This window comes from Lontra canadensis, unplaced genomic scaffold, assembly GCF_010015895.1.
Source record: "Lontra canadensis isolate GAN:19392208 unplaced genomic scaffold, GSC_riverotter_1.0 scaffold21, whole genome shotgun sequence".
NCBI lineage: Eukaryota > Metazoa > Chordata > Mammalia > Carnivora > Mustelidae > Lontra > Lontra canadensis.
The window spans coordinates 6,595,332-6,609,206 of record NW_022631015.1 but is presented as its reverse complement, the minus strand read 5'-3'; the positions used below and the strand labels follow the sequence as shown (position 1 = coordinate 6,609,206).

The 13,875-nt window shown below is 46.3% G+C and overlaps 2 long non-coding RNA genes across 2 annotated transcripts; one reads left to right on the top strand and one right to left on the bottom strand.

The window, feature by feature from the left end:
• Positions 1 to 5,470: 5,470 nt before the first annotated feature.
• On the bottom strand, positions 5,471 to 6,642 carry LOC116870084. The gene is made up of 3 exons (XR_004383176.1): positions 6,579 to 6,642; positions 6,124 to 6,254; positions 5,471 to 5,551 (listed from the first exon to the last, which is right to left on the bottom strand). It is a non-coding gene; the product is annotated as an uncharacterized LOC116870084 (long non-coding RNA).
• Positions 6,643 to 8,371: 1,729 nt separating this feature from the next.
• LOC116870083 lies at positions 8,372 to 13,350 on the top strand. Its single transcript, XR_004383175.1, has 3 exons — positions 8,372 to 8,481; positions 12,414 to 12,712; positions 13,246 to 13,350. It is a non-coding gene; the product is annotated as an uncharacterized LOC116870083 (long non-coding RNA).
• Positions 13,351 to 13,875: the final 525 nt, after the last annotated feature.

Here is a 13,875-nt window from a genome sequence, read left to right as displayed (position 1 = left end):
GTAGTATTTTGTAAGAGTATTCAGTAAAATGGTTCAAAAGAACCCATGTATAGGGTCTGTGGGTCTGGTTCCTTGTGGGGACATAGGCCACCACTCTCCATTTCTGTTGTTGCCTTAATAGACTTCACGGCCTAGAGAGACAGATACCCAAGTGAATATTGCTGTGCTACCCATGAGTTGGGCCTACTCACGTGGTGAACATCTTTTCCAATTTTAAGATTGGTTCTATCATTTTATGATAGAGAACTTTGATCAGTCATTCAATTACCGTGGCTGATTACCACTGCATAAGGTAATAAAGCTCTGCATTTCCACATTTCCCCTAAATTGGCTTTTTCTAATGAATGCTTCCTTCCACAATGACCCAATTAAAAAAACTAACAAACAAAAAATAACCAACTGCAGTTGAAATCACATATTTGTAGACTCCCTGAAACACCTATGGGTTTCACTGAATACTTTCTTTCTTTCTTTTTTTAACCATTTCTGTAGAGAGCTGGGAGAAACATTTTGAAAATCAGATGATCTAATTAGCTATGTGTTAACCTCAACTTTAAAAAAAAATCTTCCTTTATTATTTTAAATAAATCTTCCCCACTCCCAAAGTCTGCCTTTATTTATATTAAGTGAACCCAACCCCCAACATGGGGCTTGAACTCATGACCTTGAGATCAAGAGTGGTGTACTTGACCCAATGAGCCAGCCAGGCACTTCATCTTCTCTTAACCAAGTCTTGTTTAAGTGTTCCAGAGAATCCTGGTTATGCTCAAGAAGTAAGGGAAGTGTGTTCTAACTTGGTCAGCGGGAGTGTGGTAACCGCGTAATCGTAAGAATGTCCTTTGAGGACAGTGCTTTCGGGAATAGAGATGGGGACCTTGAGGTCCAGCTGCCCTCCATAGGGTCATCAGCCTGTGGTTACAAAGAGCTGGCAGGTCTGCTTCCATGCTCCCTGGTCCTCTGGGGATAAGGCACGGAGGAGGGAGGGCAGGACATGGTATATTTAAGTGGAGTGAGGGGTCCTGGGTTTGAGTCCCTCCTCTGACACTTACCAGAAATGTGATATGGAGCAAGTCACTTGACCCCACTGAATCTTGCTTTCTCCACTTGTGGAAACTGCATAATTTATAGATTTTAATTGTATTGTGTCTGTTGTCTTTTTCTTAAAGCCTCCATTCCCAGAAAAATCAGGTCTTTGAGGTCCTTCTTTTGCTGGGAGGTTTGTGGTGCAGGACTGACAGCAGAGTTTTCCTGAATCCAAACCCACCCTCTGGGCTTTGTTTTGAAAGCTTAAAGTCATTTAGCAGATAATGCTAGCTCGTGCCCAGAAGTTGGGGTGTGTGTGCAGGGTGTGGGGCCGGGGGTGGAGGGAATGGAGGCTGCCATTCTTTGTTCTGTTTTTGTTTTGCTTTTCGGTGAGAGGAGAATGCCTCAGAACAGAGAAAATTCTTTCCAGTAGCTAGGAAAGAGTTGGTGGGTTGGGGATTCTAGAAGGAGCCTCAAGAATTTGAGTCCTGTGTTGTCACAGTCCAGCTCTCAGGAAAGTGGCCAAACCTGGGAAGGGAATGGCTGCTTGGCTCCCTAGAGGCAGCAGGCAGACTTTCCAAGGTACCCAGTGGGCCATTGCAATGACATGTCAGGGATTATGAGTTGAGGGACAGAAAAGTAGAGGGGTCCCACCTCCAATGTTCTCCTTTGTTTGTGACCCTGGAACCGTCTCTGCCTTTTGAACAACTATGAGGACTGGAATGAGAAGTGAGAGTAACAAGAAGTTAAGGTTGAATCCATTTAATAGAAATGAAGAAACTAACATTTCTTACGGCCTTAATTTCTGGAGCAAAGTTCCTACTGGCCACCTGTACCTTTAATGGGAACATCCTAATGTCCAGCTAACAGAACTCCCGTGGGAATTAAGAGAGGTAGAGAGGTGGCTTATTGGACAAGTAAGCTCTCTACCAGTTGCTTTAGGACCCAGCTTGCCCGGTTACAGAGAGAGCACACGGAACCCAGTCTCCTCTGTGGGTTGGAGGAAGCGAAAAGTTACCCCTGGGGAGCAGGCTTCCCTGGGTTTCTGTGTGGGTGTCAGGCTCTGCTGCATCCATCAGCAGCCCAGAGCAGGATGCTGACAGCTGGGGCTGCTTCCTCCGTGGGATGAAGCAGGGCATGGCCTCTCAATGCAGACACTGCAGATTTTGCTTAGTTTTTCGAGGAGAAGAGAGAGACTCAAATGCATCTCAGGCCAAGCATGGGAGATGCTCTGACAGACTTCAGTGTCCGCCCTCTGACATGCCTCCACCGTCTGGGCCATCGCAATGGCAGATAGTGCTGGAAAATGATTGCTTTGTTCCTGTGGAAGTAAGTCATTCACACGGAATTTGGGCTACTGATCAGGGAGGGTCTTGGCAGCAGTGTTCAATAGAAATTCTACCTCCAAAAACTGAGCCATTATTTTCAATTTTTTTTTGTAGCCACATTATAAAAAGTAAAAAAAGAAAAAGAAGGGAAAAAAAGGTAAAATTCATGCTTATAATTTTTTTTAAAGATTTTTAAAAATTTGTTTGAAAGAGAGAGAGCATGAGCAGGGAGGGCGGGGGGGAAGCAGACTCCCCAGTGAGCAGAGACTCTGATGCAGGGCTCAATTCCAGGATCCTAGGATCATGACCCAAGCCCAAGGCAGAGGCTTAACCCACTGAGCCACCCAGGCATGCCCATGCTTATAATTTTTATCCTCTATCACTCAGTGTATTAAAAATACTACCACAGCAACATGGAATCGATACAAAATATAAAAATATATTACTATAAAAATATTCACGGGATAGTTTACATTCTTTGTTTGTTTTTCATTGGAATGTCTGAATTCCAGTGTACATTTTCTACTTACAGTGCATCTCAGTTGAAACTAGCCACCTTTCGAAAATGTGCTCCATGATCACTTCTGGCTTCTGGCTTAGACGGTGCTGGTCTCTACCCATGGTTTTCAACTGGAGATAATCCTCCCCCCTATCGATAACTGCAGATACATTTGACTCTTGCACCTGGAGGGAATCTATTGGCATCTACTGGGGATGTTCTCAGACATCCTACAACGCACAGGACAGCCCCCACAGCAAGGAATGTTCTGTCTCAAGACACAGATAGTGTCAAGGCCAAGAGACCCTAGTCTGAACACATCCCTACTCCCTGCTTTTCTCCCACAGCAGTGAGAATGAGGCACCAAGAGCCACGGGGTGTCAGGACAGGGTCTGACACCCAGGTCCCCTCAATCCATCCCCGGGGCAGTCCCCTACCTCGCCCACGGCCACCTCCAGCTGTGTGATGGTAGCCGTTGTCCCCAGCCCTTTTTCCAGCGCAGCTCAGCAGATGAATCCAAGTGACAGGTCCCAAGCCCCAGGCAAGAACCACCTCCCCCGCCCCCCACCCGGCCAAGTTCCACGGCACAAGAGTTTCCTTTGTGTTACATGAAAATTTCGGGAAAATTCATACACTTGTCGGAAACTGAAAGACTAGAAGAGACAAAGGAAACGCCGAGGTCAGCAAGAATCCTGCAGCTGGTGCTGGGCCACCTCTGGATGAGGCCCTCGGAGCCTGGGTGTCAGAGGAGAACATCTTCCGATCAGATCGAATTTCTTATTTCACTGTAAGAGGACCGTTTTCTGAATGTCCGGGTCAACGTTTATTCTCATCAGGCAAAAGTACTTTTCAGTGACGGGAAGCCACAGCCTAGAAGTAAAATGACCAAGCATGTTTCCCTTCCCTTTGTCTCCTCTGGGGTCCTACCCGCGTGCAGGTGCACAGACAGGGAACTTGCTGGAATGTCTGTGCAAACCCACGGGAGAAGGAGTGAGGGAGGGAGTGAATGAGTTGCATAGAGCAGCTTCGGATAGAAACTAACCTTTCTCCCGGTTTGCTTCAGGGTTAAGTAACCTGTTGAGTAAGTGTCACCTTTTACGGTCCTTCTCTCCTGACCCTCGGCCTCCTTTGGCGATGCTGTGGCTCCCAGCCTTCTGTGTGGGCCCAGGCCCGCCCTGCACTCCCACATTTGTTTGTGGATGGCCCGATTGCACACTGGGAAGTGACGTGGGAAGGGAGAACCCCCGGACGCCTTCCTCCCCAGCCCTGAGCCTGGCCGAGGGGCTTCCTGTGAGAGCCTCCGTTTCCCTCTGCCCCACGCTCCTGGAGACGTTCAGACCTCACTTCCTGCTTGGGGACCTCTGCACCCTCCTGGAGCCTGTCCACCCTCCACAGGGAGAAGGCGCCCTTCCTGCGTGTTTCTGCCAACCAGGAGCCCTTGAGCCCCTGCCAGAGCATGCTCGGATACCCCCTCAGCTTGAGGAGCCCCAAGCATCCATTTGTACCGCCCGTGTGGGTTTCCTTCCAAGACTCTTGCTGGGTTTTGCCCACCTTTCTGCCTTTTGCTGCTCACCAACTTGGTAGAGGATGAGTAAACAGCACTCAGACTGGCTCCTGCCATTTTGTGGTTAGAAAGGAGCTCAGAGCTGTTTGCGAATGAGATTGGCAGAGAAGCATGTGGCTGTCACATGTGGCTCCCTCCCGGAGCCCGGTATGACCCCCAAAGACACGGATGTCAAGGGGCTGAATCACACGGGGAAATTCCCAGCCCTCTGACCCAAGGTCGTGTCCTGGGCCTTTTTCTCCCCTTCCGTGGTCCCTGTTTTTCTCATGCCATCAGTAGGAGATTGAGAGGTCTCTAACTCCATGGCATGGGCTGGGTGTGGGGTCATTAGGACGACAGGCCCTGCTCTGGGACTTGGGCTGAGAATGAGAGGCTCATTTCAGAACAGAGGGAGAGCGTGTTACCTGGCTATGGATTCGTCGACTTAACCCACTGCCAATGGTGGGGACAAATCCCTGATCACACAGAGCTGCTAGTTTCAAAGGCACGGCCACGGTACCCACTCCCGGTTCTGTGCGGTTGCCCAGTGTGCTCACGTGGTCAGTACCTCCGCAGAGAGGGACTATTCTGTCTGCGGATCAAGTACAAACTAAGCCCTTTCCAGGCCCTGAGAGCTGCCCTCTTCAGAATTAAACCAGGACTATTTCTCTTTCCTATTTCTCATCCCACGATTTTATTTATTTTGCTCAATATACACAGATGTCTTTCTTAAATGAGATGAAGCCCAGAATCCAGGGATCTGGTCGAAGGACAGTGGGTTTCCCTACATCACTCACAAGAACTGGCCTTCCTCTTGCCCGAGTCCCGGCTCTCATTAGCTGGAACGCCAGCCCTGTGTGGGGAGGGAGGGCGGCCTCTCCATTGCCCTCAGCACCTCCGGGGCAGCTGGGCTGGGGCCGGAAGTGGCGGACGCAGCATGTTTCCGTGATCCCGCGGGGCTGTCTGCAAACCACCTCCCCAGGCAGGCAGCTTCGGCAGCTGGGCCAGGTTGCACGCCTTTGCGCTGCAGACAGATGCCAGGACCCACGTCAACGTCGTGATCCAAACACAGAAACGTACCGGAGAAAGCGTTGTTTTGCACCCAGGTCCTGGTTTCATGGTCGTCTTTGCTGACCCAGCCCATCACTTTGGCTGAATCTGAATGAAAATATGTTTGGACAAGGATGAGTGCCATAGGTGCTTTCATTAAAGTGATTTCAGAGCACCACTGACCCAGGTTCTCAGTGGGACACGAGGCTTCCTCCCATGGGTGTGGATTGGCCAGTGTCGAGGGAATGCCGCGTTTCACTTTTTTTTGCTCCATCTGCTCACTCTGCTGGCTTTATTTTTATTTTACAAGACAACGCAATGTTTTGGTGGAGGGTGAGTACCCAGGGGAGTCATTTTCAGGGAGAGGATATGAGGACGTTGGCACAAGGAAAACTTTATGTTCTAACTGCATTTATTTTTCTGTCTTTCCCCCCCGCCCCATGATGGCTTACAAAGTTGGAATTTCAGAAACCCTTAGAAAGACAGGCAGTTTGATTTAATGGTGCACAAATGAATCCTAACACCATCCGTCCCCAAGCTTGTCTATGTTGGAGAACTGTCAGGCCAAACAGAGTTATAAAAACTGTTCTGTGCTGTCCAGTGGCTCAGCCTCGGACGCAGCGGCCAGCCGCCCCCACTTTGGAAGGGTGTTTGTTGAATCCTGGCGCTGGCAGAGTTACCGCAAGTCATTCCTGCTCACTCCTGCAGCATCTCCCGAAAGGAAAACACACTCAGAGGCTGGGTCTGGCCTTTCTCTCCCGTGTGGTTTCCAGGCCTCTGCTTGGCTGTCACGTCCATTGTCCCCTAGAGCCTGGGGCAGTGGCGGAAAGCAGGGCATCACCAGTGTGTGGGAAGATGGCTTTGTCATCCTACCCCATTGCCCTCATCCCTCCAGTCTCTCCTGTTGGTGCATCTCATTTCCCAGCAGATTTCCAAACAAGGGACTACATTTAGATCATCAAAGAGCCCTTGCTTTGGGAAGGCATATGCTAATGAGGCTGGGCCCTGGACCCTGCAGATCTCTTACAGTTGCCCCCTTTCCTGCTGGGCCTGGGCCTTTGAGTCCCTCCCCCTCTAACCCCTCCCACTTGCTCACCCATCTGCAGTGCAAAGGGAGAGCAAGCTGCCTGTTTACCTTTCTCTTTCAACACTGCCACTGATCAGAAATCCAGAAGGGTTCAGATGGCCAGAAAGCTTCAGCCTGCTTAGGACACATGTGGAATGGAAGAATTAGAACTTCTGTGGCCCCAAGAGGTGGTACAGATGGAAAGCATAATTAAGGGCAAAAAAAAAAAAAAAAAAAAAGTTTTCATTTGATTCATAAGTGACCAATTTTTAGAATTTTCAAAGGGATCTGGAGGTTACTTATATGTCAGCCTCTGCTATGTACAAAAGAGACAGAAGGATGAAGCAAATGTCCTTGCATTCAAAGCCCTCACAGTCTAGAAGGGAGGTGAGATACCTGCCCACAGAGCAGGTAGGTGGGAGATCCCCACCCACACACAATGAGTGGAGCCTTCCTGGTCCCTCAGCTGCAAGACCTTTCTCAGCAGGGGGTGAACACAAAGGAACACAGATCAGAGTAATGAATGCATTTACTAAAAAATGCTCGAGGGGACCCTGAATCCCTGAGGAATTGGGTATTACATAGAACATGGTGAAGACTTAATGGGGGAAAAGTCCCCTTACCTTCCCAGGTTCCCAGGTTCCATATCTCATGATGATGGCTGAAAACCTCTTCTCTCGTAGAGTCAGGCCTCCTGCTGTGTGGCTGTCTCATTTCCTCCTCTCCTTTGTCTACCTCACACCACATCGCCCCCCACGGCCAGCCCCATGGACGGACGCTGTTCTCCTTCTCTGCATTCTGTTGGCCGCCCCTCTCCATTTCTACACCCACTTCCCCAACAGCCAATGGAGGCGTTAGGGGGCAGAGCAAAGGAAAGGGGTCCTTTCTGATAGTGCTGAACAGCACTTGAGTCTCGGGCTCCTGAAGAGCAGGGAAGGTTAACCTCCCCAAACTTTGTGACTGAAATCTCCCAATCCTTTTTTGTTCTGGGAAATGACTTACTACAGAGAACCATCCTTCCGCATATGACTTAGATAAGACCCAGTGTTATCAGCTGAATGTATCCATCCCCTCAAAATTCCTAAGTGGAAGTCTTGAGTTCCCAATCCCCCGTAACTCAGAATGTGACTGCATTTGGAGATAGGGTTTTAAAGAGGTGATTAATTTAAAATGAGGTCGTAAGAATGGGACCTAATCCATTATGACTTGTATCCTTATTAGAACAAAAGGTCAGGACACAGACAGCAGGACAACTATGTAAGCTGTCCACAGGGAGAATGTGGTCATCTACACGCCAGGAGAGGGGGCTCCGAAGGAACCAACCCTGACGACACCTTGATCTCAGACGTCCAGCCTCCAGAATTGTGAGAAATACATTTCTGTTGTTTCAGCTCCCCAGGCTGTGGTGTTTGTTATGGCAGCCTTAGCGGACTAAGACACCCAATGTCTAATCTTCCTTGGGACTCCCCGTATGACTCACGATGACTCCTGTGACAAGGCCAGACACAGACCCTCCAAATCCCTATCTTCATTTCATAAATGATTAGCTGAACTGTTTGTTCCCCCCAGCTTGCTAGACACAGAGGTAGACCTATCTTATTCAGCTGACAGACAGACCCCTTCTGATTACGGAATCATCCCAACTGTGAAACGACCCACCTGTGGCTTATCTACTCTTCCCTGAAATATCTAGACAAGGCCACTGGTGAGACACTCTGGTCTTTGGATCTGGGGTGCTTCTCCCACTGCAACAGCCTGAATAACATCGATGCCTTTACCTCCTTGTCTTTTGTATTTGACAGTTCAGTGCTGTGACTGGACGGAGCTGGGAGTCCATCCGGACCCCCGCTTCTCCATCCAGATGCTGAAGCCCCTATAGCCTGTCGTGCTCCTTTCTCATCTGGCTTTCCAGGGGTCCCACGCGAGTCCTGCTCCTGGTCCTCTGCTCTGAACATTTGTCTGTCGTAGCACGGTAAGGACTGAAGTTTGATTCTTGGTTTGGTTGCTCTTTTGGTTTTTGTCCTTTTGCTGGCTTCTGTTCAACCCTGGTACTATGGAAACTCTGAATCTCCTTCTCCGCCCTTTCTGAAAATCTCCTCTGTTTATACGCTTCACCGCTATGACGACAATTCTGTTTCTTATCTCAAAAATGGCACGATTTTACTGAGAACCACTTAGAATTGCAGTGGTCTCTTTGGGGTCCCTAAACTCTCCCAAAACTGAACCATATAAGAGGCACCCTCAAATCTCAGCCCTTTAAGATTTCTCCTTCTCCACGGTCAGCTCATTGTGCTTTGCAAGGAGGGAAACAAATGTACTTAAGAATGTCTCTCTCAATGTCTCTCTCATGAGTAGCTCTCTGCTTCCCAGCTCCCTATCATAACCCATACGATTGGCGCTTCCTACCTGTTATGGAAAGCTTGTGACCGAAATGCCCACCTGAACAAGGACTTACTCAGATTTTCATGCTCTTGGTAAAGAATTTCCAGACAATAAGAGTAGGGGAGAGCTTACAATTAATTCAGACTGGTCCTTCAAGGCATATTCACCCGTGATTGCTGATTTATAACAACTTGTGCAGTGGCTGGTGGGTCCCAAAGCTGCCACTGTATGATTTGAAAAAGCCAAATGGGCTTCATGAGGACCTTCCAAAAAAATCAGAACACCCCCGAGGCTTACAGGCCAAAACCACTGGGGGAGGATTTTTAGAATCCATTCCCACTGTTTTCTCTCAAAAATTGATGGCCAACAACACAAGATTGCAGGTGACAAAGAGATGAACCCACCTCTATAGATACAGACTAGAAAATGCGGGCAAGAACTACTTCAGTCTTGCTCCTGACTACTAACTGCTCTTTGTTACTAGTTTCGTAAATAGCTTACAACCAGAACTTAGAGATATTATCCAAAAGTGTATTGTTAAAAAATAAAATACTCCTCTCTCTGAAAATGTACACTCACTTAGCACCATGGAGACACCACTGCAGGAAAGGTCAAATCAACACAGAGCAAACCGAAGCCTTTACAACTTAACTAATTAGGAGAAGCAAGTCAGGGCAGTCTGCTTCCTCCAAAACTCCCCATAGAGACACTTAAAGATAACATCAATAAAAAGGATGTTGGACTTGGGATTGTCTGCCTTTAAAATGTAGAAGGGAACAAGAATCCAAATTCCATCTCTCTGATGACTTTCTGAGGGACCCTCCTCCTGTGTCTACACTAACATGCAAAAGGAGACGGTCATTCATTCCCATGAATGGGCACCCCACTCCCTTCCTGGTGGACAACGTACAGCACATCCTACCGTTAACACGTCTCATTTCCCACCCCCTCCCTTGTACAAAAACCATCCTGTGGAGGGACTTGATAACTGTTCACATGAATGCCTTTCTCTGAACCTCTTCCAGTCTTACTAGGATCCCTCACTACCCAGAATGGCTTTCTGCTTAACTTCACTACTCAGTGAAGCTTCTGGAAATGTTTCCAACTAGAATATCCATATTCTCGGCTCCTGCAACAACCTCATCATTGAGGTCCTTGGTTCCCTGCTCACAACTTTTCCCTTTCATGATTCTCATTGACCATCAGATTTTTCTTTCTCCTGTCAAAATTCTGAATCCCATTTAAAGCCTCAAGTACCAACTATGTTCTTGCCTTTCTTTGAGTGCTCACTCCACTGACATAGACCATAGGAACCTGAACCTCTCCAAATAGAAAAAAGATTTTTCTGTATCACACTTAGTATGGTACCTTCTACCATAATACCCTCCAAAACAAGAATCTTTTAAGGTCTTGAGCCTATAACTCAAGGCCTCCTTAACAAGTAAATCTCAGCCCTCACATCCGGTTCCTGTAATAGCCCCATCGTCCCCTTGAAGAAGTCACGTGGAATACCACCTAGTCCAAGACTTGAGGCCAATCAACAAAATAATTGCTTTCAGGTTTCTTCTAGTTCTGAAGGACCCCAGCCACTCTCCCCACCCACCCTATTTGCTTCATATTTATCAGCTTATGTTCTGTTTTTTCGAGTATATTTTTTCAACCCTGATGCATATTTTTTGACTTCATACAGAAAAGTCAACAATACACATGGTCCATCTTGTCTCAGGGGTTTACTGAGGTTCCTACTTATTTGGCAAGGGACATAAATACAGACTTGAGAGAGTGAACTCTCCTCTGCAGTTCTGTCTTTATCCAGTATGTAGATGACATTTTTTTCTGCTCACCTGATTTTGACAGCTCATTTATTACCACCCATCACTTATTCCAATCTCTTGCCTGAAAAGGTCATAAGCTTTCCAAAAACAGAATGCAATGATGCAGTCCTCAAGTGCATTATCTTAGGGCATGAGATCTTTAAAAGGAAGATTTTATTCCCTAAATGAATTAAGATTTTTATCAATTTCCTTCTTCCTGAGACCAAAAGATGACTCCAAGTGTTTCCATAATTAGTTGACTATTCCAGAAACTGGACTCCTAATTTTTCCACTATGGTATCTCCTTTATGTGCTGTGGCTAAGGAGATAATCCCCAAACCCTTTAGTTACTCTCCTTCCATACCTGCATTTCAAAGCCTCACATCATCTCTATCTTCCCTTCCCATGTTTGGATTTCCTGTTTTGGACTCATCGTCCTTTTCCCTTTTTATAAACAAAGGGAAAGAACATGCTTTGGGGTCTTCACCTATGTGCTTATAGTCAATGTGCTTTTGGAGTTGTCCATGATTATGTCATATCATGGAAATAAAGTGGGTCACCTACCAAAACTGCAGCCCAAGTCACTGGCCAACTGGAGGCTTTACTCAAGGAATTAAATAGTCTCAAAATTGAAGCTCATAATAGTAGCCGCACCTTCAACATTAAAGGAAACTCCTCATGTGACAAATATGCTATAATAGCTGCTTCCCAAGAAAAATTTCCTTGGTTACCTGCATATTTCCTATTGCTCAACCTTCTATAGAGATGGAAACTCTACTTAAGAAGCTTAGGGCACATCGACTGCTAACACCGCAGCATAATAAAACTAATTGGAAATACGTTGGATATTTGATCCACTCAGATGAGCTTTGGAGAGGCCCAGATGGTTACTGGGTCTCTTTTCTGTCCCTTAGATGACCACAGCCTCCATAACATTGCACATCATGGCAAAGGTAATCTTAAAGGTCTCCTCCATATTGGTGAGGTGGCTTTTGCAACCTTCACATTGAGCACGTAACATCAAATTGTCCCATGGGTCAGAAACATAATTGTGGTGAAAATGTAAACGTAGGACAAAGATAAGAACCAGGCCCCTCTGTCCCTGTCCTCATTGACAAATGGCTCGTATCCAGTTCCCAAAGTCTCATGAGCATGAACATGTTCTAACCTTAGTCTTATGTTTTTAAGATAATTAGAAGTGTTTTTTTTTAAAAACTGTTTTTGTTTCCAAACTACTGAGCTACTGCCACCATAGTAGCTTCTACAAAGAATATTGGTCACTTGGGGGAATCCTTTTGTTCTTCTCCAGTGATAGAAGAACTCATTTCATTGCTGAGGTTATGTGGGACATTCAATGAATATTCCCTTACTCACAAAAATTGCGCTGTCCTTATCACCTTCAATCCTCTGGAAAAATGAAATGGGTTGATGGAACTCTAAAACTTGAATTCATCAAGCTCACTGAGGAAGTCAACCTGCTTTGGCCCAAAGTCTTGTCTTGAATACTGATGATTCTTTCCTCCTCCCCCTCCAATAAACATTGATTATTTCCTTATGAAACAATTACCAGCTCAGTGAAGACCCCTTTGCTCCTCCTGGACCTTAGAAGATCCTAACCTGACATAATCCAATGTCCTTAAATACTGCCACGGTCTTATTAAATACTCTCATACTTATTACTAACAGGCTACATCTGCTTTTCTCCCAGAGGCACAATGGCATCCCTTATCTGATCTTCAGATTTGAGACCTAATTTTCTGGAAAGATACCACTGAACACTGATCTTGAACCAGGAGAAACAGACCTTATACTGCTCTCTGAACCACCATATTGCCGCAAAACTATGTGGAGTACAACCTTGGGTTTCTGTTTCATAACTAAAAAAATTAAAAGCCCTGTTCTGAATGGAAATCCATTCTAGGGGGAGGTTTTAAACTGAGGGTCCGTGAAAGCCCCCAGAAACAGATGACACCACAAAGGAGACTGCTTTCACAAGACTCAGAACAGGTAAATGACATTCCCATGTGTTGGGTGTGCATCCTGTCCAGAGTTTCACAGCTAGACCTTGCTTTACTGTACTCTCAAATAATGCAGTTTTTTACAGATTGAAGGTTAGTGACAACCTTTCATTGAGCAAGTCTATGGGTACCATTTTTCTAACACATTTGCTTACTTTTTGTCTCTGCATCCTATTTTGGTCATTCTCACGATAGTTCAAACTTTTTCATTGCTATTATATTTGTTACGATGATATGTGGTCAGTGATAAGATTCTAAAAGCTCAGATGGCGTTTAACATTTTTTAGCAATAAGGTATTTTTAAAATTAAGATATGACTTTTTTAAAGACATAATGCTATGCCATACCTAACATAGTGTAAACATAACTTTTATATGCACTGGGGAGGAAAATTTCATTTGCCTTGCTTTATCATGATACTCAGTTTATTGCAGTGGCCTGACCCTGAACTCACCATGTCTCTTAGATTGGTCTGTAAACGTTACTCTGCAGCCATTGACTTAACAAATGATTCACTCGTAGAACGTGATCCAGCAGCCCCAGGAAAAACTGCCTCCAGCTGAATTTGTGCACAGGGTCAAATCTGAGCCAGCAACTTCACATGTGGACTAACGGTGGCACAGATCTGGGCATCTCCATTGCCTCATTTCCAGACAGTTTTTCCAGCACAACCTCATGACGATGTTGAGTAAGAGGAGGGACTGGCAGTAATGTTGAACTTTACCTGAGTCATGGTGGTTCCAGAAGACAGTGAAGGTTAATCCCCTAACCTTTTGTGCTCCAAAATCTCCTACCCTATCCTTTTGTGTTCTGGGAAACAGCTTATTGCAAAGAAAAGCCCTGCCCCATGACTTAGATAAGACCGGCTGTCCACTTGTCTTTGTGACCCCACAAGAATCACGGGTGACCACATAATTTACCGGTAACCAGGCCAGACACAGGCCCTCCAAATTCCATCTTTTTCTCATAAATGATTACTGAACTCTTTGTCTTCCAAAACCAGGTGGACACAGAGATAGACCTCTCTTGTTCAGCTGACTGACTGACTTCTGATTACAAAACCATCCCATCATGAAATGACCCACTTGTGACTTGTCAACTCCTCCCTATAAACATGTGGACAAAACTGCTGCTGAGACACTACCCTGGTCT